General features: G+C 44.7%; 1 protein-coding gene across 10 annotated transcripts in view; it reads left to right on the forward strand.

Moving 5' to 3' along the window:
• Positions 1–22,273, forward strand: part of LOC141097192 (3',5'-cyclic-AMP phosphodiesterase 4D) — a 1,243,227-nt gene that overhangs the window by 1,063,955 nt on the left and 156,999 nt on the right. The gene's annotated exons all lie outside the window — the stretch shown is intronic.

Genomic DNA, 22,273 nt, shown 5'->3' on the forward strand with positions numbered 1-22,273 from the left:
CCAAACCATACTTAATCCAAACCCTAAACCCTAACTAACCCTGACCCTGACCCTAACCCTAACCCTGACCCTAACCCTTAACCAAACCATACTTAACCCTAACCCAAACCCTAAACCCTAACTAACCCTGACCCTAACCCTAAACCCCCTTAACTAACCCTAACTCTAACCCAAACCCCTAAATTCCATGGTTAACAAAAAAAAACGCATGTGCAAAAAAAGCATACATAAGCATGCCAGTGCGCACATATGCGCACCCATAGACTTATAAGGGGTGTCTTGCTGTAAAAAAACGCATTGCGCGCGCATGCGTTTTTTTGAGGCAAGTCGGACGCCCAAAAAATGCAACAGGATGCATTTTGTGCGCCCGAGCGCATACCGCAAAAAAACGCATGCGCGGAAAAACGCGTACAAACGCATGTGTATGCGCACATAAGCGCATCCCATGCAAAGTATAGGGAAAAAAACGCATGCGCTATTTAGCGCTAAAATACCGCGGAAAAAAAACGCAAGTGTGAAACCAGCCTAAGATCAGCGCCTGACACTTACAAAGTTAAATCACTTTATACTTGGTAACAACAATCTCTATCAGCAGAAATTCAAAATCTAAAACAAATCGGCATCAGAATCTGCATAAGAATGTTGTGCATTCCTTTGAATCAACACTGATTTAAATGTGAATACAGTTCAATAAAAAGATTATTCCCATCATAAGCTATCTGCACACAGATTCTTTTTGAAGCAGAAACTGAAAGAAAACTTTCCAAAAACACTCAAAACTCTTTAAAAGCTTGGGGTTTCCTCTAAGCTTCTGCTACAAAAAGACTTGTGCACATAGCCATAGAGAATAATGGTATATCTGTAGGACTTAAAGGGAATCTGTCAACAGATTTTTGCTACCTCATCTGAGAGCAGCATGATGTAGGCGAAGGGAAGCTGAATCCAACTATGTATCATTTAGTTTACTGGGTACAGCCATTCTGACACTATCAGAGTTTTTAGATTTAGCATGAAGCAGAGCCGAGAAAGCTAACCCCGCCCATACCATTCACTGCATATACAATGTCCATGGACAATGAGGTGCCTATCACAGAAGGGGGCGTGTCAGACTAGCATGCACATGCTGCTTTAGTCTGAGCAATGAAAAGCTCCTGGTGCTAAAACAATCCACAGAGCTTTATAAGAGAGTCATTGCTAAAATGTATGTTTTCACCCCTGCAGCAGAAAGCTGCTGACAGATTCCCTTTAATTGGATGCAGCTTGCACTTCCTGCCGTGGTCATCAAAAAGACTCCCATAGGAAAGCTTTAATAACCATGCCCTCTTGGCTAACAAGACAAGACTTATTTAGAGGGAAGAGGGGTCCATTTTGCAAAAAAAAAAAAAAACAGCAACAACAACAACAACCTAAGCCAAAGAACAGGAAACACCAGGAAAATACATTCATATTTTTGTCAAGTGACTGCTCTTCTTTGCCCCTTATTTATTGTACTGTATGTTCTCTGTCATTACCATGGATGAGTCAGTCTTTTAATACTTTACTTATGTGATTTTTCTTTCGTCTCCATCTACAAAATATAAGTCCACTAAGTAGAATAAGTTGCGGGGAGACAGCTAGATAGAAGTAGTCACATCCAGAATCTTGGCTGAGTAAGCCTGAGTTTACTGTACTTGTGTGATGGAGTCGGGACAGTGTGGCCGTGTTTGGCGTCTGTGTGCAGATGGTTTACACTTCCTTCTTTCAATCCCTTTTCTGTAATCTGTCAGATGTGCCTTTGTTTACAGGCTGCATGGCTGTCTTGACATGTACTTCCTATTCTTCCTCAGAAGAAGGGAGCAATATGGTGTAGTACGTGCTTGCAGACCATCCACATAGTACACGCTGTCTGCTGTTTATAGTAGCAGCTTTATTGAACACATGCCAGGACAGAGCGGGACTATGCTGTCATCTGAGATCGCTCCGGCCTGGAATATTCCTGTGAAAACCAGGTTGTTTGGGAAAAAGAACAATACAAAATGTGTGGTGTGATGCTATCCTAATTAGTGATGAGCGAACGTGCGCGGATATCGTGATAGACGAGCATGCTCGGGTGTTATTCGAGTATCTTAGGCTTGCTCGATTTATACGTTCGAGTCCCCGCGGCTGCATGATTCGCGCCTCTTCGACAGCCGCAACACATGCAGACATAGATGCAGTGCGCAGGCGTTGGGAGAGGTCTGGTGCCTGAGCACTTCAGTATTCTGCTCTGCTCTCAACAGGGCAGAGCAGTGCTCCTGCGCAGGAGCCAGTACAGGAAGGGAAGAAGAGGACGGCATCGTATGAAGATGGGAGGTGCCGGACCGGTCCGCCCCCTCCGGTGAGTATAATCTAATGTGTTTTTCTTATCTTTCAGGTTACATCGGGGTCTTATCTACAGCATTACAGAATGCTGTAGATAAGCCCCTGATGGCAGTGCCGGCAGCTGATAGTCAAAAAAAGGGTGACAGATTCCCTTTAACATTACAGGCATCCCGCTGTTATATTCAGCAGTGCTGTATATATTATTGGTTACATCCTGAATATTACGTAGTTACTGAAGTTACTTCATTGCTCTGCAAATATCATGTATTGTTCTGCTATACAGTTCTGCACACCACCCTGCTGCTGTTAAGTAGTAGTAAAAGATGCCTGGCTGCCTGGCATTGGGGCACATGAGAGATGCAAATTATGACATCATAGAGTGAGCAGGGAAATATGCCGCCCGAGTCAGGAAACGCCTCATGCAGTGTGCTGCTGGGTAGCAGATGTCTGATGAGTAGGTCATTGGGAAGCATGGGGTCAGTTAGGCTTGTGTATTCATACCTTCTATAGTGTCTTAGAGGGACTTTTCTGTTAGTAGCAGTCAGTCTCTTAAAGGGAACCTGTCACCCCCCCGCCAGGCGTTTTTAAGTAAAAGAGCCACCTTGTGCAGCACTAATGCTGCATTCTGGCAAGGTGGCTCTTTTATTTCGGGTACCTTCCACCGCAGAAATAATCTTTTTTAAAATTGGTCAGACATACCTGATATTTGACAGGGGGGCAGGTCTTTTTCCCCTGGACACAGGCGCCTCACATACGTCAGTCATGTCCTGCTTTTGAATTTGGCGCTGCCTCCTCAGCGTTCATGCGCTGTAATATTCTGACGTCCCGACAGGTCTTGCTGCACCGCTGCCCTGCTCAGCTCCGCCCCTACGGGTCACATGGTGCTGATGTCATCACATGTCCTGCTGCACCACTTCCCTGGTGAGCTCCGCCCCTACTGGTCACATGGTGCTGACGTCATCACAGGTCCTGCTGCACCACCGAAAGAATATTACAGAGCAGGCACGAGAAAAAGAAATGAACGCTGAGGAGGTGGCGCCAAATTTAAAAGCTGGACATGATTGACGTATGTGAGGCGTCTGTGTCCAGGGGGGAAAGACCTGCCCCCCTGTCAAATATCAGGTATGTCTGACCAATTTTAAAAAAGATTATTTCTGCGGTGGAAGGTACCCGAAATAAAGGAGCCACCTTGCCAGAATGCAGCATTAGTGCTGCACAAGGTGGCTCTTTTACTTAAAAACGCCTGTGGGAGGTGACAGGTTCCCTTTAAATGGCACAGATATGTACAGGGAGACGTTGTGCCAGGAGAAATACCTGCACCATAGGTAGCTAACAGTGGGGGTGAGTAATCACATAATTATTATTATTATTATGCATTTATATAGCGCCATTTACTCCATGGCGCTTTACATGTGAAAAGGGGAAATATAGACAAGTATAATAAACATGTGTAAGACAAGGGACACACAAGTACCTAAGGAGAGAGGACCCTGCCAGCAAGGGCTCACAGTCTACAGGGATGTGTGAGGATACAGTAGGAGAGGGTAGAGCAGGTTTTGCTGTGGTTCAGTAGACCGAGGATCATTGCAGGCTGTAGGCTTGTCGGAACAGGTGGGTCTTCAGGTTCTTCTTGAAGGTTTCCGTTGATGGTGAGAGTCTGATGTGTTGCGGCAGGGAGTTCCAGAGTATGGGGGAAGCACGGGAGAAGTCTTGTATGCGGTGGTGGGAAGAAGAGATAAGGGGGGAGTAGAGAAGGAGATCTTGAGATGATCGAAGGTAGCGTGCAGGTAGGTACCTAGAGACCATGTCACAGATGTATGGAGGAGACAGGTTGTGGATGGCTTTGTATGTCATGGTTAGGGTTTTGAATTGTAGCCTCTGGGCAATAGGAAGCCAGTGAAGGGCCTGGCATAGGGGGGAGGCTGGGGAATAGCGGGGAGACAGGTGGATTAGTCGGGCAGCAGAGTGTAGGATGGACTGGAGCGGAGCCAGAGTGCTAGAGGGGAGGCCAGAGAGTAGGAGGTTGCAGTAGTCGAGGCGGGAGATGATAAGAGCATGCACTAGTGTTTTTGTGGTTTCGTGGTTGAGGAATGAGCGGATCCGGGAAATATTTTTGAGTTTGAAGTGGCAGGAGGAGGCGAGGGCTTGGATATGTGAATTAATTATGAGAAAAAGCCCTTACCTAAACTGTAATGTAGTCTTGTGAGGTTTGTCCTAAGTGGAGGAGACAAGTCGACCTGAGAAAAAGAGTCATCATTAGAACTGCAAAAATTGCCATAGCACAGGGAAGTATAGAAGCTTATTCTTCTGTGTGAAGTGTGCATCCTTCTGTAAGGGGTGAGGAGATACCTGCATGTGAGGGTTGAACAGTAGCCTCAGAGGAGTCTGAAAGCTGACAATTGAGTTTGAAGAGCAGTGTTCTCCAAGAGTTGGCTAGGAGTCTAGTGCTTGTGTATGGGGGACTGTGAATCAGTAACCAAAAAAATGTAAACTGCACCTGTGTGTAAAGTAGCCCGAGAAGCTAGTGCAAGAGGTTGCTGTGATTGACAGGAGATTGTGAGTGATTTTGACCAGTACTGGGAGTGTGACCCAATTTAATGTGATACTGAGGCTGTGTGACAACGGTGTTGCTGAGGAAACTGCCAGCAGACTGTTGTAAGTATCAGCAATTTTTGCAGGTGTAAACTAATAATCACAAGTGCCCACTTTACATCTTTACGTTAACCTGTTGCCTCATGATAACTTGTTTATCCTCCTCATTTACCCTCCTTGTTAGTAAACTTCTTCAATTGAAACAATGTACATCTGCATCTTTCAGCTGTCCATGAGTGGATAACCACAATGTCACCAAAGGCCACTACATACTACTGTATGGAAGTGGAATATGATGTTTTCTTGTTTCCTTCCTTAGAGTTGTCCCTCCTATGTATATATTTCTGTATTATAATGTTTCTGATTAACGTCTGCGGTACTGCTACATAGAGATAATGTATTATTGCCAGTCTTTAATGGGATTGCCACATGTACGTGTTACCATTGTGTATTGTATAATATTATGTGTCTGTTGTCTATGTATACTTAGGGTAAGCTAGTGCATCCTTCTGGGGACATTAGAGGAGGGCACTCTTAGTACATAGCTCCCCCATAGACCGGATAGATGTAATTATGTTGCGGGCCACTAGATGGGGGCATATTAGTGGGGCCTGATAGAATGTTCATAGAGGGTTAATTGTAGGAGGGGCTGCTAGGAGTTAAGGTTAGTTCTGAAAAGCAGTTTAGTGAGACAGGGCCAGGGCACCCAAGTGTCCACATGGGCTATAGGGCCATACAGTTCGGCATCCACGTAACATTAAGTCGTTATAGCCCACGTTACCCACAGCCACTGCATGTCTTAGCAGTGGGCCAAAAGAGGAAAAGAAAGATGTGGCGTCTCATTGCCTGGGCCAATGCTTTTAGGGCAGCATTGGCTTGACTATGGAGATGGAGCTTCGACGAGATCAGTACAGATGGGCCGAATGCTTCACCAGGGGCCACTAAACGTAGTGACTGATGAATTCGTGACTGGGGTGAAACAGGCTGAAGGAAATGTCATTATAGCGAGGTCAGGCCAGGAAGGAACTGGGAAGCAGTCTAAGGCAGTCTGGTCCGGACGTGTACTGCACCGAAGTGACAACCAGCAAGGGAAAGATGAGTAAGCAAGCAAATGTTATCATGTACCAACTGTGGATGTAACGTGCGAAATCCTAAGTAAAGAAAGTATTAAAGATGTCTCGCACTGTGTCTCCATTGATGGGGGTCACCTAGAAGAGGGAACGTTATGGCCTGGGAAGTACCCGGGTGAAGCTGAATCTGAAGATGCAAGTATACCGAGGAGAAGAGTATTATTTCATGTAGGGAAAGGACTGGACACAGCTGCTACAGTAATACAGGTCACGACTACAGTCCTGTCCCTCCCTTACACTACTATGCCATACTACATCTCTTCTTTGAAGTTGGTTTTGCCCCACACAAAATCAAACAAACCATCCCCTATGCATGACTGCTGCTGCTCCTAAAGCAGGTACACGGCACAGAATAAAGTCAGACTTTAAAGAGGTTGTTAAATGGCTGAAGTTCGCTATAAAACAATTCCAACACTACTCATCTTCCCTGGGTCCACCAGTGAGTCTCTGCCAATGATACCAATGTCTGGCTTTGGTGCTGACCTCACCTTCACAATGCAGCAACCAATCAGTGAGCTCATGGGCTCTGCCAGTTTAGACAGAACTCCCAATTAAGAGCTGCTGAACTCAGTGATTAGCTGCCACGTGACATCAACGCCACAGCCAGTGTCCGGCACCGGTTGTGGCTTCAGTGACTCACCAGTGAGTGAGTGAGGACGGCAAGGGAAGAAAATTACCGTAATTGAAAGGGAACAACCCCTTTAAGTGTATATACACTCAAACAATATCCACTGCATTCTTTCCATGGGGAAAAATTGACAGCAGAAAAAAACAAAAACTAATATCCCATCCACACCGTTGCTTCTGTAATTCGCCTGTACAGTAAGTCGTCTGCGTATTTGCCCAATGGCACATGGTGTATAACTTTGAAGTCTAATGTCTTACCTAGTAAAACTGTAAGCCATTGCTCTTTTGCACCTGCAGTAAAGCAAATGGCGAAGTTGGTAGAGATTTAGGGCTCTCTGGGTCTATGAATATTTGTTTTTTTCCCTTATGATTTTGTTTCTCACGGTTTATTTTCAATAAAGGCACACAGGTACAGTTACAATCACGTGACAGACTTCACACCGTTTAGACAAATTAGTAATTGTGAGATAACTGTGACAACAATTACCTTTTCTCTATTTTATGCTATTCTCACTGTTTGTAATAAATTTACGCTGGCATCATATCAAGCGTTTGCAGGTGAGACTACACCGCACTGATAAACTACCTTTCATTAACATAGGGCAATAAATAATGGCGGCCCTGATTTACATAATGCTCATTAGGAAAGTCTTGATTTCATTGTATAAAGGGCTATACACATTCAGTGTTTGTAATTTGGCTGACAGATATTTCTCCCGACCCCATGTTCCTAAAGAATGAATGTTATAAATTTCACTTGAATATTGTTTGCCATGGGCTGTGGTGTATAGTACTTAGACAAAAAATCTATAAGCCCCCATCAAGGTAAACAGGAGAGTTGATCAAGAAGATCTACAGGACCTTGGTCTATTGCACATCAACTGTCTGTTGCTACAAGACCAGAGACCTGTGAACCTCCTACTACCTGCGGACATTCTTATTGCCTCTTCTGATAAGTAGGTCCCACTCAAGGTCATCGTTACAGGGTGATGAACGCATGCGCCAGGCATATTAATCAGACTTGGGATCTCTGTCGGTAGGAGGAAGTTTGTAGGGCTCTGGTCTGGTGGCCATAGACAACCCATGTGGCCGCTTCTAGTGACCACAACTTTTAGATCAACTCTACTGCAAGGTTTCTCCTACCACATGGTATAAATGGAGCCTTGCACATTGAGTGGCTTTCCTTTGGCTACAGATATTCCTCCCGATCTCATGTTCTAAGGAATAAACCTCTTCCAGAGTTGAAGATTGTATCCCATGGGCTGTGGCATACAGTATTTAGACAAAACATTGCTCTATAAGCCACCATTAAGTTGCAGTGTAGAGTTGATAAAAAAAATTTGCGGGACCGTGGTCTAGTTGCCATGTTGGTTGTCTGTGGCTGCCAGAACATAGCCCTGTGAACCTGCCTACATTCCCCGTACCTCTTTTGAATGTCTTCATTGCAGGGTGATGAACTCATGACATTGCGCTAGGCATTCTATTCAGAAGAGTCATTGGGAATAACGGCAGCTAGGAGAAGATACCCAGGGCTTTTGTTTGGTGGCCATGGACTACTGATGTAGCAGCTGGACCAGGACACTGTGCATCATTTAGATTAATTTTACTGTAAGGGTTTTCCATTTTTTCATCGTAAATATTTCCCACCAATTTCTTACTATGCCCCTTGGACCATACCAATATGAAAATTAGACTGACCTAGTTAATGACATCCTCTTAAAAGACACAAATTAAGCCAATTATTGAAAATGTTACCAATATCTCATAAAGTGAAGCAGTAGTTTGTTAAAGTTGATCCTATTTCACAGATTTTGTCCACTACCACATCTGCTATCAGCTACAGCACGTCTTCATCCAACGCTTTCAGCTCCAATGACAATCTTCTCATCTACTGTGTCATTCATGGCTGGTCACAGGTCTTTATCTGTTTTTTTTACTTTTTAGCAAAAGAAGTTGCACTTTTTAAAGTCTGCGCACATTTGAGACTTTTAAAAAACATAACTGAATCCGTCAAAAACATCTGCAAAACAAAAACCCCACACACAATGGTGAGCATAAATAAAGCAAACATAAGATAGACTTTAAAAAGAAAAGCACAAATGAAAAACAGGAGAAAAGACACCAAAAATTTCAAAAACAAAAGGCTCAAATGTGAAAATAAATATGGCCTATGGAGTCCTAGAAAGGATGCTATAGCCCCCAACAGTACCCTGATCTCAGCATCATCGCGTTTGTCTGGGATTACATGAAGTGACAGAAGGATTTGCACAAGCCAAAATCCACATATGATCTGTGGTTGGTTCTCCAAGATGTGGAACAACCTCCCTGTCGAGTGCCTTCAAAAACTATGTACAACCTAGAAAAATTGATGCTGTGGTGTTTTTTTTTTTTTTTTGGTAAATTACCGGTATTCATTTTAGCAAACATTGCATGGCTACAACAGGGTCAACTGTGAGACTCGGCCCCAAGAGAAAACTACAAACAGCAATAAACGAAAATTGCAAAGAAAAATCAGTGACTACATCTGTGGCACTTAAAACATGAAAGATGCAGTTGACCAAGTTGATGTGGGGCACAGGTAATGTGCTTTTAACAACTAAATGGCCCCAATGGCTAAAAGGATGAAATGGGAGAAAAGTGAATAAGTAGGGACAATGAGAAAGTAAGGGGAGATAAGAAATAGGAAAAAAAAGGACAAAAAAAACCCCAAAACATAAACACAGGTAATTGTCTAGGACATATCAACAGCAAAATGTCTATTGTGTGAGCAACGCTTTGGCTAACCAAGTGTGGGAGCTATGGTAGATACAACTGATATTCTTCAGTTTCTTGGAACACCAACTTGTGGTACCAGGTTTTTTAAGACGGAGGTTGTATTCTGTGATGACTAGATCAAATCCTCCATCTTCATAATCTCATGGACCCTGGAGAACCAGAAATCTGAATTGATGCTATTTTGAAGGTAAAGGCTGGTCAACCCAAATTCTGATTTCATTTATATTTTGTTTTGTTCATTCACTTTGCATCTTGGGCTATGTGCACACTAGGGTGACCGCAAAAAATCGATGTCGGAATTTTGTCCGTCTGGACCCCACAAAACGATTCCCCTTTCCAGATATTGAGAGAGCCAAAATTTGAGCCCGATCAAACGACGTTAACCCGTGCCGCTCGTCGCTCAAAATTTGAAAAAATCCAAATTGAGGTATTTTAAGATTTAGGTATTTTGAATAGTCTGTTAGACTATAAAGAATGTGACAACAACATTGCAGAAGTAGCCCTGACCAAATTTTCGAACCATTTGTGGTATTTGAATGCAGAGTTGGTGGGATTATCGTTTTTTGATCCCACCATTACAGACAATGAAAAGTTGTTAATGGCTAATAAATTGCTCAGTAGCACAGATGAACCATCAGAGCACGCTAGGGTTGTAAATCCAAAAGTTAGGAACGAAAAATTAAAAGAGGTAGGAAGTAACCGACTTTAACGACCTTCTGACAAAAGATGAAGAACAAAAGCAATATGTCCTGCAAGTTGTAAGCAAATGCCGAGCATTATATTCTGACGTTTCAAAAACTACTTTAACAAAAGCTCTAGAATAGATTAGATAACTATGTAAAATTATCAACTCATGTAGGTTAGCGTGCTCTGATGGTTCATCTGTGCTACTGAGCAATTTATTAGCCATTAACAACTTTTCATTGTCTGTAATGGTGGGATCAAAAAACGATAATCCCACCAACTCTGCATTCAAATACCACAAATGGTTCGAAAATTTGGTCAGGGCTATTTCTGCAATGTTGTTGTCACATTCTTTATAGTCTAACAGACTATGCAAAATACCTAAATCTTAAAATACCTCAATTTGGATTTTTTCAAACTTTGAGCGACGAGCGGCACGGGTTAACGTCGTTTGATCGAGCTCAAATTTTGGCTCTCTCAATATCTGGAAAGGGGAATCGTTTTGTGGGGTCCAGACGAACAAGATTCTGACATTTTTTCCCCCCCATATGAGATCCGGTCACCCTAGTGCACACACTGCGGTTTTTGCTGCAGTTCCGCTGCGGTTTTGGCCCTGCGGAACCGCAGCAGTTCCGCAGACATGGTACAGTACCATGTAACCCTATGGGTTTTCAAAACCGCAGTGCTCACGCTGCGGTTTTTTCCGCACGGTTTAGTCAATTGTTTATGCGGATTCCGCTGCGGTGTCACACCTTTAACATAGTAGAGGTGTGAAACCGCAGGGCAAAACCGCAGACCAAACAGCAGGAAAACCGCAGGTCACTTTACCTGCGGTTCCGCTGGGAAAAACCCGCAGGTGAATCAGCAGCGTGTGCACATAGCCTTATCTGATAAAAATTAACCATTTCCACTTCTCTTTGTTAAAGCATTTTTTCAACACCCGCCTAAAACTTTTGCACAGTATGGTATATCTTTATGATAAATTTCACCAACCAAAATTAAAGTTGCCAGCAAAGTAGCTATAATTTCTGTTTCCTCCTCCTTATTTCTTGCAAGAGGCCTACACGTTTTAGGCTCTGGCTTAGCATTATATGGCCCTTTAAATGGTATTATGTTGTAAAGATTCAGTATGTGGCAATTTGAATTATGTATTTGGAGGAAAGGTTGATGAGATAGAATATATATGAAGTCATCTGCAAGAATTTGTGTTACAGAACAACACGGAGTTTGACCTTTCGTTCAAGGTGATAAGAAATCAGTTTAGTTACCGTATATGAACTAAAAAAAAACCTAAGCCAAACATCTTACGTCTTTACAGAACTTACGGTGATTGATTATCTTGAGATAATCAAGATATTTCGGTATGAGTTCTTGATAAGACACCTTTCGGTTCAGCTTATCTTTATTGCTACTGAGAAAGGTTCTCATGAACGTATTGTGGGGATCTTATCCTTACATTCAAAAACTAAGAAGTCTGAGCTGCTTAAAGGGGTTGTCTATTTTGGAGAGTCCCTACAGTATTTGTAAGAAAAGGCAGATCCTATAACTGATTAATTAAGATTGTTGTTTTGCACATCAATCGTAAGGGGTTTTCTTGTCTTAGAGTGACTGCAGACTTGCAGCCTATGTGACTGCAGACTTGTGAGTCCTCACATTGCGCACAGGGGCGGACAGTGACAGTTTGGGGCCCCTGTGCAAGAATGTATGTTGGGCCCCTTCCAGGTATAAAGTGCCCTATCCTCTGCCCCTTCCTGGGATAATGTCCCTTGCCTGGTTTAAAGTGCACTATCCTGGGTCCCATCCTTGTATAATGTGCCTCATCCTGCCATATATTCCCCCATCTTGGTATAATGTGACCCATCCAGGTATATATGTCCTCCATTCTGGTATAATGTCCTCCATTCTGTATAATGTTCCCCATTCTGGTATAATGTCCCCCCGGCTAGGCATACATGACCTCCATCCAGGTACACATGACCTCCATCCAGGTACACATTGTCATGATACCAGTGCTGGGTGACCGGCACTTCTGGGGTTAATGTTTTGAATTCAGTGCAGACTATTACCTGCACACCTGGGACCTATTATGGTGGCCTCTCATTGGTTCTGGGAAAGCTTCTTATAGTCTCAGGAAGCTCCCATCCCCCGTCAGTTATACTTTCGCCCTTGGCATTGTGTTGTGACCCCTGAGTGTGTTTGTGCTGTGTTCTGGTTGCTTGATTCTCTGTGTACGACTCGGTCTGTTCTCTGGATATTGCTTTGGATTCTGCTTGGTACCTTCTATGTCTGTTTGGTTTTGACTTCTGCTTGGCCCTGACTATCCATTCTGTCTCATCCCTGGTACTTTACTGATATATCTGTGTATGACCTCCGTTTTGCCTGACTGAGTATTTCTGTATAGTGTCCTGCTATCTCTGAAAGCAGGACACTAAGCCCCGTCCCCTTGCAGTCACAAGACCGTAGGTCCTGTGACTGCTTGCTAAACTTCAGCATCCACAGGTCCTGTGTATCTGTACTTTCCGGCTGTACCTGACCCCGGGCCCCCCTACAGTGAGTCCCTGCTCAGCAGAGGCTGCACGCCGGCGCTGACAGGATCCTGACACACATGTCCCCCATCTAAGTACACGTCTCCCATCCAGGTACACATATACCCCATCCAGGTACACGTGTCCCCCATCCAGGTACCCGTGTCCCCCATCCAGGTATACATGTGCCGCATCCTGGTATAATGTGACAAATCATGGTATACATGTGCCCCATCCTGGTATAATATGCCCCATCATCATATATATGTCCCCCATCCTGTTATAATGGGCCTCATCGGTTACAGTATATATGTGCCCCATCCAAGGAATATGTGTTCCTTATCCAGGTATATATGTTCCCCATCCTGCTGTAATGTGCCTTGTTTTGTAATACATTAAAAACAAACACTGCTAGTCACCTTCCCCCATGCTCCCACGCTGCAAGGGGTCCACTTCTACAGTCGGCGCATGAGCTGGCAGATGAGTTTAGCGTCCCTGCCATGGCGCATGAAGTCACGGCCATGTATCCCTAGTCACATGCACGTCGATGTCAGCTGCCGGCTTCTGATTGGCCACCGACGTATGGCGTTGGGCCCTCTCTCCACCTCCGGACATTGGCAAAATGTCAGCCCTTGCCCTGACCTGTGCTTCTGCAGTGTGGGCAATGGTGCCGGACAAGGTGTTTTTTTTTTTTTTGCGAATCGAATCTCAAGATGTTTATATTCTTTATAAACTACAAATTTCAGGAAATTCTAGTTGAACTCAATCCTCCATGAATTACTCTGCTCATCTCTAGTGGCGTAAACCTAGATTGGACAATCTTAAAATTACATTTATTAAGCAGCATTAGTCTCTAGTGTAAGTTTGACGCATCTGAAAATTATATGGTTGTAATAAATATGTCTCGTTGTTTGTATCCAGTCTGAAAACTATTGATTGAGAAAAGTTTTTGGAGACCTCAAATGCTTACGAACCACTGATCGTTGGCTTGTTACTTACCTTGCACTACTACTATTTTTGTTCTGGCTATGAACATCTATCCTGGAATTAACTTTTACTATTGTCAGCTAAATTTCCATAATTAATGTGGAGAAGTACAATCCTCTTTCTTGTCCTCCCAGTTTTGCAGGAATCTAGTTAAAAATAAAATAAATATATATATTTACGAGAGTTTAGGTAATTGTATAACTTGTCGCCTTCATATCAGCTCTATTCATTGTTTTTTGCTTACTTAAGGGAATAAAGAGTTAAGGAAAAATCTACAGTACTCATTCTTGACGTATATAGGATCAGGTTGAGCAGTTTTGTGGTTTTCATGTCCATCTATAGTATTGTGTTTTGACATGTGTCAGCTACCTACGTCATCCAAGCAAACCGCTCCCTTCTATGACTTATTATGCTCATCTTAAGAATCTAATGTAAAGGTTTAACCACACAGAATATTAGCTCCTCAGGCAATGGAAAATTAAAGCAATGTAATTAGTTGGCTAGCTCAGACAATGTCCGACAAGGCACAGTGTGGCACCAGCAAGAATGGTCTCAACCTGAGCAGTTGGCTTGTTGTAATAACAGTGTTACAAGTATGTGACTGCAAATGATCCTGAAACTTTGACCTCTTTAGTGCATCAGCTAAACATATCAGTCAGGAGGGCATATGCAAAACATGGAGACTTCTCTACAATGGCAACATAATGCATCCATGGGTACTTGGCTATGCCCAAACTAGAAAGTATCTTCATATTACTATTACTCCCCAGGAACATGCCCGCTGTCTTGGGGTCATACTTGACTCCAAGCTTTCATTCACCCCCCACATCCGATCACTGGCTCTCTCTTGTTATCTTCACCTCAAAAACATTTCTAGAATTCGACCTTTTCTTACTTTCGACTCCTCAAAAACGCTTACTGTTTCTCTTATTCATTCTCATCTGGACTACAGTAACTCTCTTCTAATCGGTCTCCCTCTTACCAAACTCTCCTCCCTTCAATCTGTCTTGAATGCTGCAGCCAGGATCATATTCCTCGCCAATCATTACACCAATGCCTCTACCTTGTGCCAGTCTTTACACTGGTTACCCATCCACTCCAGAATCCAGTACAAATTTATTACCCTCACCCACAAAGCACTCCACGGCTCAGCACCACCCTACATCTCCTCCATCGTCTCAGTCTACCACCCTACCCATGCCCTCCATTTTGCTGATGACCTGAGGTTAGCGTCCTCAATAATCAGAACCTCCCACTCCCGTCTCCAAGACTATACACGTGCTGTGCCAATTCTTTGGAATGCACTTCCCAGGTCAATACGATTAGTCCCCAATCCCTACAATTTTAAGCGTGCCCTGAAAACGCATTTATTCAGATTTGGCCTACTGCCTCAACACATTAACCTAATCTATCCCTGTGTGGCACAGCAAAAAGTTTTACCATAACCAGGTTCCCCGCATAATGTGCCCACATGCTTTATGCATCTATTAGCCCTCTGTGTCTGTACTGTTAGACACTTAACATTATGGCTGGTCCATACAATCAGGGCAACTGTTACCACCCACCTTTCGTGTCTACCTTTTTTCTCATAGATTGTATGCTTGCGAGCAGGGCCCTCATTCCTCTTGGTATCTGTTATGAGCTATGTGATTATTGTTATGCTGTAATGTCTATCGTCTGTACAAGTCTCCTCTGAAATGTAAAGTGCTGCGGAATATGTCGGTGCTATAGAAATAAAATTATTATTATTATTATTATTATATACTGTGGCTTGTCTACTCAGCCAATAAGATATTATTTCTCGGAATATCTTTCACCATGAACACCCTTTTGATTTAGGGCATCACATGCATTCCCTAATGAAGAGAAGTTAGTGGGTACATCTGTGTCACTTTGGAGTATTTAGATCATTTTGCTACAGTAAACCAGTAGTGTATGAGAATTCCAGCTCAAAGTCTTCCATACACTGTGGGTTTTGTAGTTGCGGATATTGCCAGGATCTGCAGGTTTTTTTTTGGCAAGATTTTTAGGCAAGTATGGAAAAGTGCTGAAAAGTATGAATTCCTTCAAAATAGAAGTGTTCATAGTTTATTTTTATCTATGTATCCTGATGCAGAATACATTTCGTGCCAATCGGATGCCTCATTGTTGGTATTGTATTATGGATAAGCATCTGCCTGTATTTCTCATCATTGAAAACACCGAGAAATGGCCACCTTTACGGACCATAGACACAGTTGTTGGCCAAGGAAACTTAGTGCAGCTGATGAAAGACACATCAGTCTTCCCATCAAAATAAGATGATGTCCAAAAGTTCCATCAGCTAATTACTGGCAGCTACCATTGGGTCCCAGTTACACCCATCTACTGTTGAGAGACATCTTGCCAAAAGTGGTCTTCATGGAAGAATTGTAGTCAAAAATCATAACTTTGATATGGAAACAAGTGACTCCACTATGCAAGAAAATATAGGATTTAGAGTGCAGAAAAATGGCAGCAGGTGCATTGCACTGAGGAGTCAAAATATAAAATATTTGGTTGTAACAAATGTTTATTTGCCGAAATATACAAATTAAAAAAGACTGACAAAAACAGGAGTGTATAATAAAACTAGGAAACAAAAGAGCGCAATAGGGTCTTATCTGGTGATAAATGAAATAAATGTGAAAAAAGTCTACTCACCCTTTCCAGGAGAGGTATAAGCATATAAACTCGCCGTCAGCTTGCTGCACGCCCGAAGGTCCACTGCGTGACCTCCAATGCAAATCCTTAAGGATATAAAGTTATTCTCGGGCTTACTGTGCGCTGCTTGACCGGAATGAAATCACCACACTATGAGCAATTTGTCCATTTATTTCCCTACGCGTTTCAAAGTGTGAACCACTTCTTCTTCAGGGGTTGATGTCAACCCCTGAAGAAGAAGTGGTTCACACTTTGAAACGCGTAGGGAAATAAATGGACAAATTGCTCATAGTGTGGTGATTTCATTCCGGTCAAGCAGCGCACAGTAAGCCCGAGAATAACTTTATATCCTTAAGGAAAAACAGGAGTGTAGAGGTGCAAACTAAGATTAGTCATCGCCATATATAACAAACAAAGTTGCACTCTGTAGTGCTATAGCATGAAAATATGAAATTTGAATTGCATTACTGCTCTAATAAATATGAAGAAATGAGAATACTTAGCTCATAAATTGATCAATTCATGTATACCCAGCAGCCGTGATAAGGCGATTCTCTTTGCTGAGAACCTATCCTAATGTGAATCCTTTTCTAGACTGAAGCCTACATTTATATGGGTAAATGGCTACTCTTAGTTTGAACCTGTACACACCTGGTTTCTGATTGGAAGTGACAGTTTTTTGTTATTTCTATACCTATGCTCTCTGACTGAGCACTCCACCCATTTAGTCTATGGCGGTTTTAATCACAGCAGGATCATTTCTATCCATATAAATGTAGGCTGTATGGTGATCCCCTGAACCAAATCTTATTTAATGAAAGAAAATATAAAAAACCCTGCTGTGGTGTTCAGAATCCTCTTGCAATAGGACAAGCTGGAAGGCAGAACAAATGCTAGTAATATCCTAAATGTAATGTGAATGAAAAAAATAACATTTAACCATGCCAAAGGAGTTGAAAAGAAAAGTCTTGAGTGAGGAGAAGAAGGGGGCTCAATTCTGGCTTTACTAGCAGAGGGATACAGTGAGCGTCATGTTGCCTCCATCCTTAAAATTCGTAAGACGGCAGTCCATTACAACAAGGTCAAGCAGCAGGCATTGGGGACAACAAAGCTACAGAACGACAGAGGGTGAAAACAACTCTCCACTGACCGTCATCTTACTTGAATGTCACTCAGCAACCGCAGAATGACATCAAGTGACCTACAAAAGGAATGGCAAATGGCAGCTGGTGTGAAGTGCACATCAAGAACAGTTTGTAACAGGCTCCTAGAGGCAGGGCTCAAGTCATGTAACGGTAGAAAAAAGCCTTTCATCAATGAGAAGCAAAGGAGAGCCAGGCTGAAGTTTGTGTCACGCGGGGCTTAGGTCAACTAAGGCAGAAATACCCGGGGCCCCTGTGATGTCCCTTTAACTAGGGGAAACCCTGTCTGACCCTCAACCCAGGGTTTTTGCTGATGGTGCAAATGCCTGAGCCTCCACCCTTTCCTTATCTCCTGCTCAGCCCTAAGCTTAACCCTCCACCCTCCACCCAGTGAGGAGACAAACCACCAAAGCCCCAAACAATAAAGACAGACAGGGAGAACTTAAACTGCACCGCGCCGCATACACACAGGACTATACAGTAATGTGAACAGGGCACAACAAAACACAAATATGGGAAGGCGAGAAGGTAACAATGGATCATACGACACCAGATATGAATCTCTCTCTCTCTCCAACACCTCCACTCCAGACCGGAACCACTTGGTATGACACACAAGCTATAATCGGCGACGCCCATAGGCCAGCACGACTATTTAAAGACCGTGGGCGTGACCAAACATCCAACCTGATCTGCTAGATTAACCCCCGATAGCCTGAGAAACTCAAGCCGGCGCCACTGAGGCTATAGTGGACGGAGGTGGAACTACCTCTGCCTGCCGGACGCTGTGGTGTGAATAGCGTCCGATATGACAGTACCCCCCCGTCTTCTACGAGGGACCCCAGGGCCCTCAAGACTCATAGGACCCGGCTTGTCCGGATGACGACGGTGAAAAGAACTGACCAGCCGATCTGCATGTATGTCCGAGGCTGGTACCCAAGACCTCTCCTCCGGACCATACCCCCGCCAGTGTACCAAATACTGAAGAGTACGGCGCACTACTCGAGAGTCCACTACCTTGGAGACCTCAAACTCTAAATCGCCATCCACCATGACTGGAGGTGGCATCGGCGTCGTGTCCACAGAGCCTACCACCTTTTTCAATAAAGCCCTGTGAAACACGTTGTGTATCTTGTATACTGCAGGGAGTTCCAGCCGATAAGCAACTGGGTTAATGATGGCAGCAATCTTAAAAGGCCCAATAAACCTTGGACCCAATTTTAAAGATGGAATTTTGAGTTTTATATTTTTAGTCGCTAACCACACCCATTCACCCACACACAGGTCCGGACCTGGCACGCGTCTACTGTCAGCCACCCGTTTGTACCTCGCACTCATGCTCAACAATCGCTGTCTCACCCTCCTCCAGACCGATGATAATTGAGCTCCTAGCTGGTCCTCCTCCGGGACGCCCCCCGAGTCACCCTGACGTAAGGTACAAAATTGAGGCTGTTGACCGTAAACACAAAAGAACGGAGACTCTCCCGATGACTCTTGACGGTGATTATTTAACGCGAACTCGGCCAGAGGAAGGAAAGTAGACCACTCCTCTTGGTTGTCGGACACAAAGCATCGTAAATACTGCTCCAGATTTTGGTTCATGCGCTCAGTTTGACCATTTGACTGTGGATGAAACGCCGATGAATGTGACAACTTGATCCCCAAACGTGAGCAAAAAGCTTTCCAAAACCTCGCAACAAATTGAGTTCCCCTATCAGATACTATGTCCGACGGAACTCCATGGAGTCTGACCACCTCCTGCACAAACACCTGAGCCAACGTCTTAGCATTGGGCAAGGAGGGCAATGAGACAAAATGCGCCATCTTTGAAAATCGGTCAACCACCACCAGGATGACCGTGTTCCCCGCCGAGACTGGCAAGTCAGTGATAAAATCCATGGAGATTTCTGTCCATGGCCTATTAGGTACCCCCAGAGGCTGTAGCGTGCCAGCAGGACGGGCTCGGGGCGACTTGGCCCTGGTGCCCGTGATGCAAGCTGCCACGTACGAGACCACGTCCTGCCGGATTTTGGGCCACCAGAAACGACGCGATACCAGCTCCAAGGTGCCCTTAACCCCTGGATGACCAGCCAGTACTGAGTCGTGATGTTCCCTCAACACCTTAAGATGAAGATGAAGGGGTACAAATGATTTGCTGGCGGGAAGTCCTGGCGGTACCTCCTCTTGGGCCTCGGCAATCTCCGCCTCTACCTCAGTCGTGAGAGCCGAAACCACTACACCTTCCTGGAGGATGGGTACCGGCTCTTCCCGAGGTTCTCCCCCCGGAAAACACCTGGACAAGGCATCCGCCTTGGTGTTTTTAGCCCCGGGACGGTAAGTCACCAGAAAATTGAAACGTGTAAAAAACAATGCCCAGCGAGCCTGCCTAGGAGACAGACGCTTGGCCGACTCCAGATAGAGCAGGTTCTTATGGTCGGTGATAACTGTGACCTGGTGAGCCGCCCCCTCCAAGAAGTGTCGCCATTCCTCAAAAGCCAATTTGATGGCCAACAACTCCCTGTTGCCGATATCATAATTCCGTTCGGCCGGCGACAGCTTCTTGGAGAAGTAGGCGCATGGATGCATATCGCTCAAAGATGAGCCCTGTGACAGTACTGCCCCCACTCCCACCTCAGACGCATCAACCTCCACCACAAAAGGTTTAGACACGTCCGGTTGCACCAGAATGGGGGCTGAAGCAAAACTGTTCTTCAGACGCTCAAATGCACGTATCGCCACCTCAGACCAGCTAGTCAGATCGGTACCTTTTTTTGTCATGTCCGTGAGCGGTTTGGCTATAGTAGAAAAGTGTTTTATAAATTTCCTATAATAATTAGCAAACCCAAGGAACCGCTGGAGCGCTTTCAGATTATCAGGCCTTTCCCATTGTAGCACCGCTTGCACCTTAGCGGTGTCCATTTTAAACCCTGCGGCGGACACAATATATCCCAAAAAAGGCAACTCCTGAACAAAAAATAAGCATTTTTCCAGCTTAGCATAGAGCTTATTCTCACGGAGCAACTGTAACACCTGCCTGACATGCTCTAAATGAATGTCCCGGTCGCTCGAATAAATGAGGATATCATCCAGGTATACAATCACAAATTTCCCCAGGACATGAGCAAACACGTCATTAATAAAATGTTGGAAAACAGCAGGCGCGGTTGTCAACCCAAATGGCATAACCAGGCTCTCAAAATGACCCTCAGGAGTATTAAAGGCCGTCTTCCACTCATCCCCCTGAAGGACCCTTATGAGGTTATACGCCCCCCTGAGGTCAAGCTTGGAAAACCACTTTGCCCCCGCCACCTGGTTGAACAAATCAGGGATCAAAGGCATCGGGTATGGATCACGGATCGTAATCTGGTTTAACTCCCGGAAATCCAGACACGGCCGTAACCCCCCATCTTTCTTCTTAATGAAGAAAAACCCCGCTGCTACAGGCGAGGACGAAGGCTGGATGTGTCCTTTGCTCAGACTCTCCGCGATGTAGTCTTTCAGAGCTTGTCTCTCTGGACCAGAAATGTTAAACATCCTGGCCTTAGGTAATTTGGCCCCGGGTTTTAACCTAATCGCACAGTCATAGGCTCTATGTGGAGGCAGTTCTGAGCAACCCTTCTCAGAGAAAACATCCGCGAAATCCTGCAAAGCCTCCGGAAGGCTGGGCGTCACGGCGGACACACATGTGGCCAAGCAATTGTCCTGGCAAAAACCACTCCATTGGACTATGTCCTGAGTTTTCCAATCAATCACCGGGTTGTGCCTGGACAACCATGGAAAACCCAAGACCATTTGTGCTGGGAGATTACGGAGGATCCTACATGTAACCCACTCCGAATGTAGGACCCCAATGTGGAGTTTCACCTCAGCCACAAACTCCGTAATCTCCCCCTGAGGGAGGGGAGAGGCATTAATGGTAACCACCTGAATAGGATGAGGGAGTTTTTCGATCTTAAACCCGGCAGTGCGTGCAAACTCCTCATCTATGAGATTGGTGGCGGAACCGCTATCCACAAACACTGATATTGGTAGCTCTCTGCCCACGATAATAACCTTGGCAGGGAGCATACATTGAGATACCATCATGGAGGATATGCATACGCTCAGTTGGGTCTCCTCCATACCCACTGAGCTTAGTAGTTTTCCGCCGTTGTGACCTTCTTCAGTAGCACAGGACAAGCGTTAACATAATGATTCCTTTTACCACAGTAAAAACATGCTCCAGGCTTCGTGAACCCAGGGACGCGACGCTTAACCTGTGACACCCCCGCAATTTGCATGGGCTCAGTGGGCTCACCTGCAGCAACCACACTTGCACCCCTGCTTTCCCCCAGGGGTAGCGTCTCCTGTGCCCCCTGACGCAAATGGCGATCAATGCGTATAACCAAACTCATGGCAGACTCCAACGATGCAGGAGTCTCATACATCAGGAGGGCCTGTTTAACTCTTCCTGAAACCCCCTGAATAAACTGACTCCGCAGCGCTGGGTCGTTCCACTGTGTGTCTACTGCCCAACGGCGAAATTCGGAGCAATAGTCTTCCGCCATACGTTCCCCCTGACGGAGGGCGCGGATTTTAGATTCTGCTAGAGCTAATCTGTCGGGATCATCATAAATGAGCCCGAGTGCAGAAAAAACATTATCGACAGAATGAAATGTAGCAGAGTCAGCTGGTAAGGAAAATGCCCATGCTTGGGGGTCCCCACTCAGTAATGATAACACCAGGCCCACCCGCTGAGCCTCATTACCTGAGGAGACCGGGCGCATGCGGAAGTATAACTTGCAGGCCT

Source organism: Dendrobates tinctorius, unplaced genomic scaffold (genome assembly GCF_039654945.1).
Source record: "Dendrobates tinctorius isolate UK_male_01 unplaced genomic scaffold, ASM3965494v1 ptg000083l, whole genome shotgun sequence".
Classification (NCBI taxonomy): domain Eukaryota; kingdom Metazoa; phylum Chordata; class Amphibia; order Anura; family Dendrobatidae; genus Dendrobates; species Dendrobates tinctorius.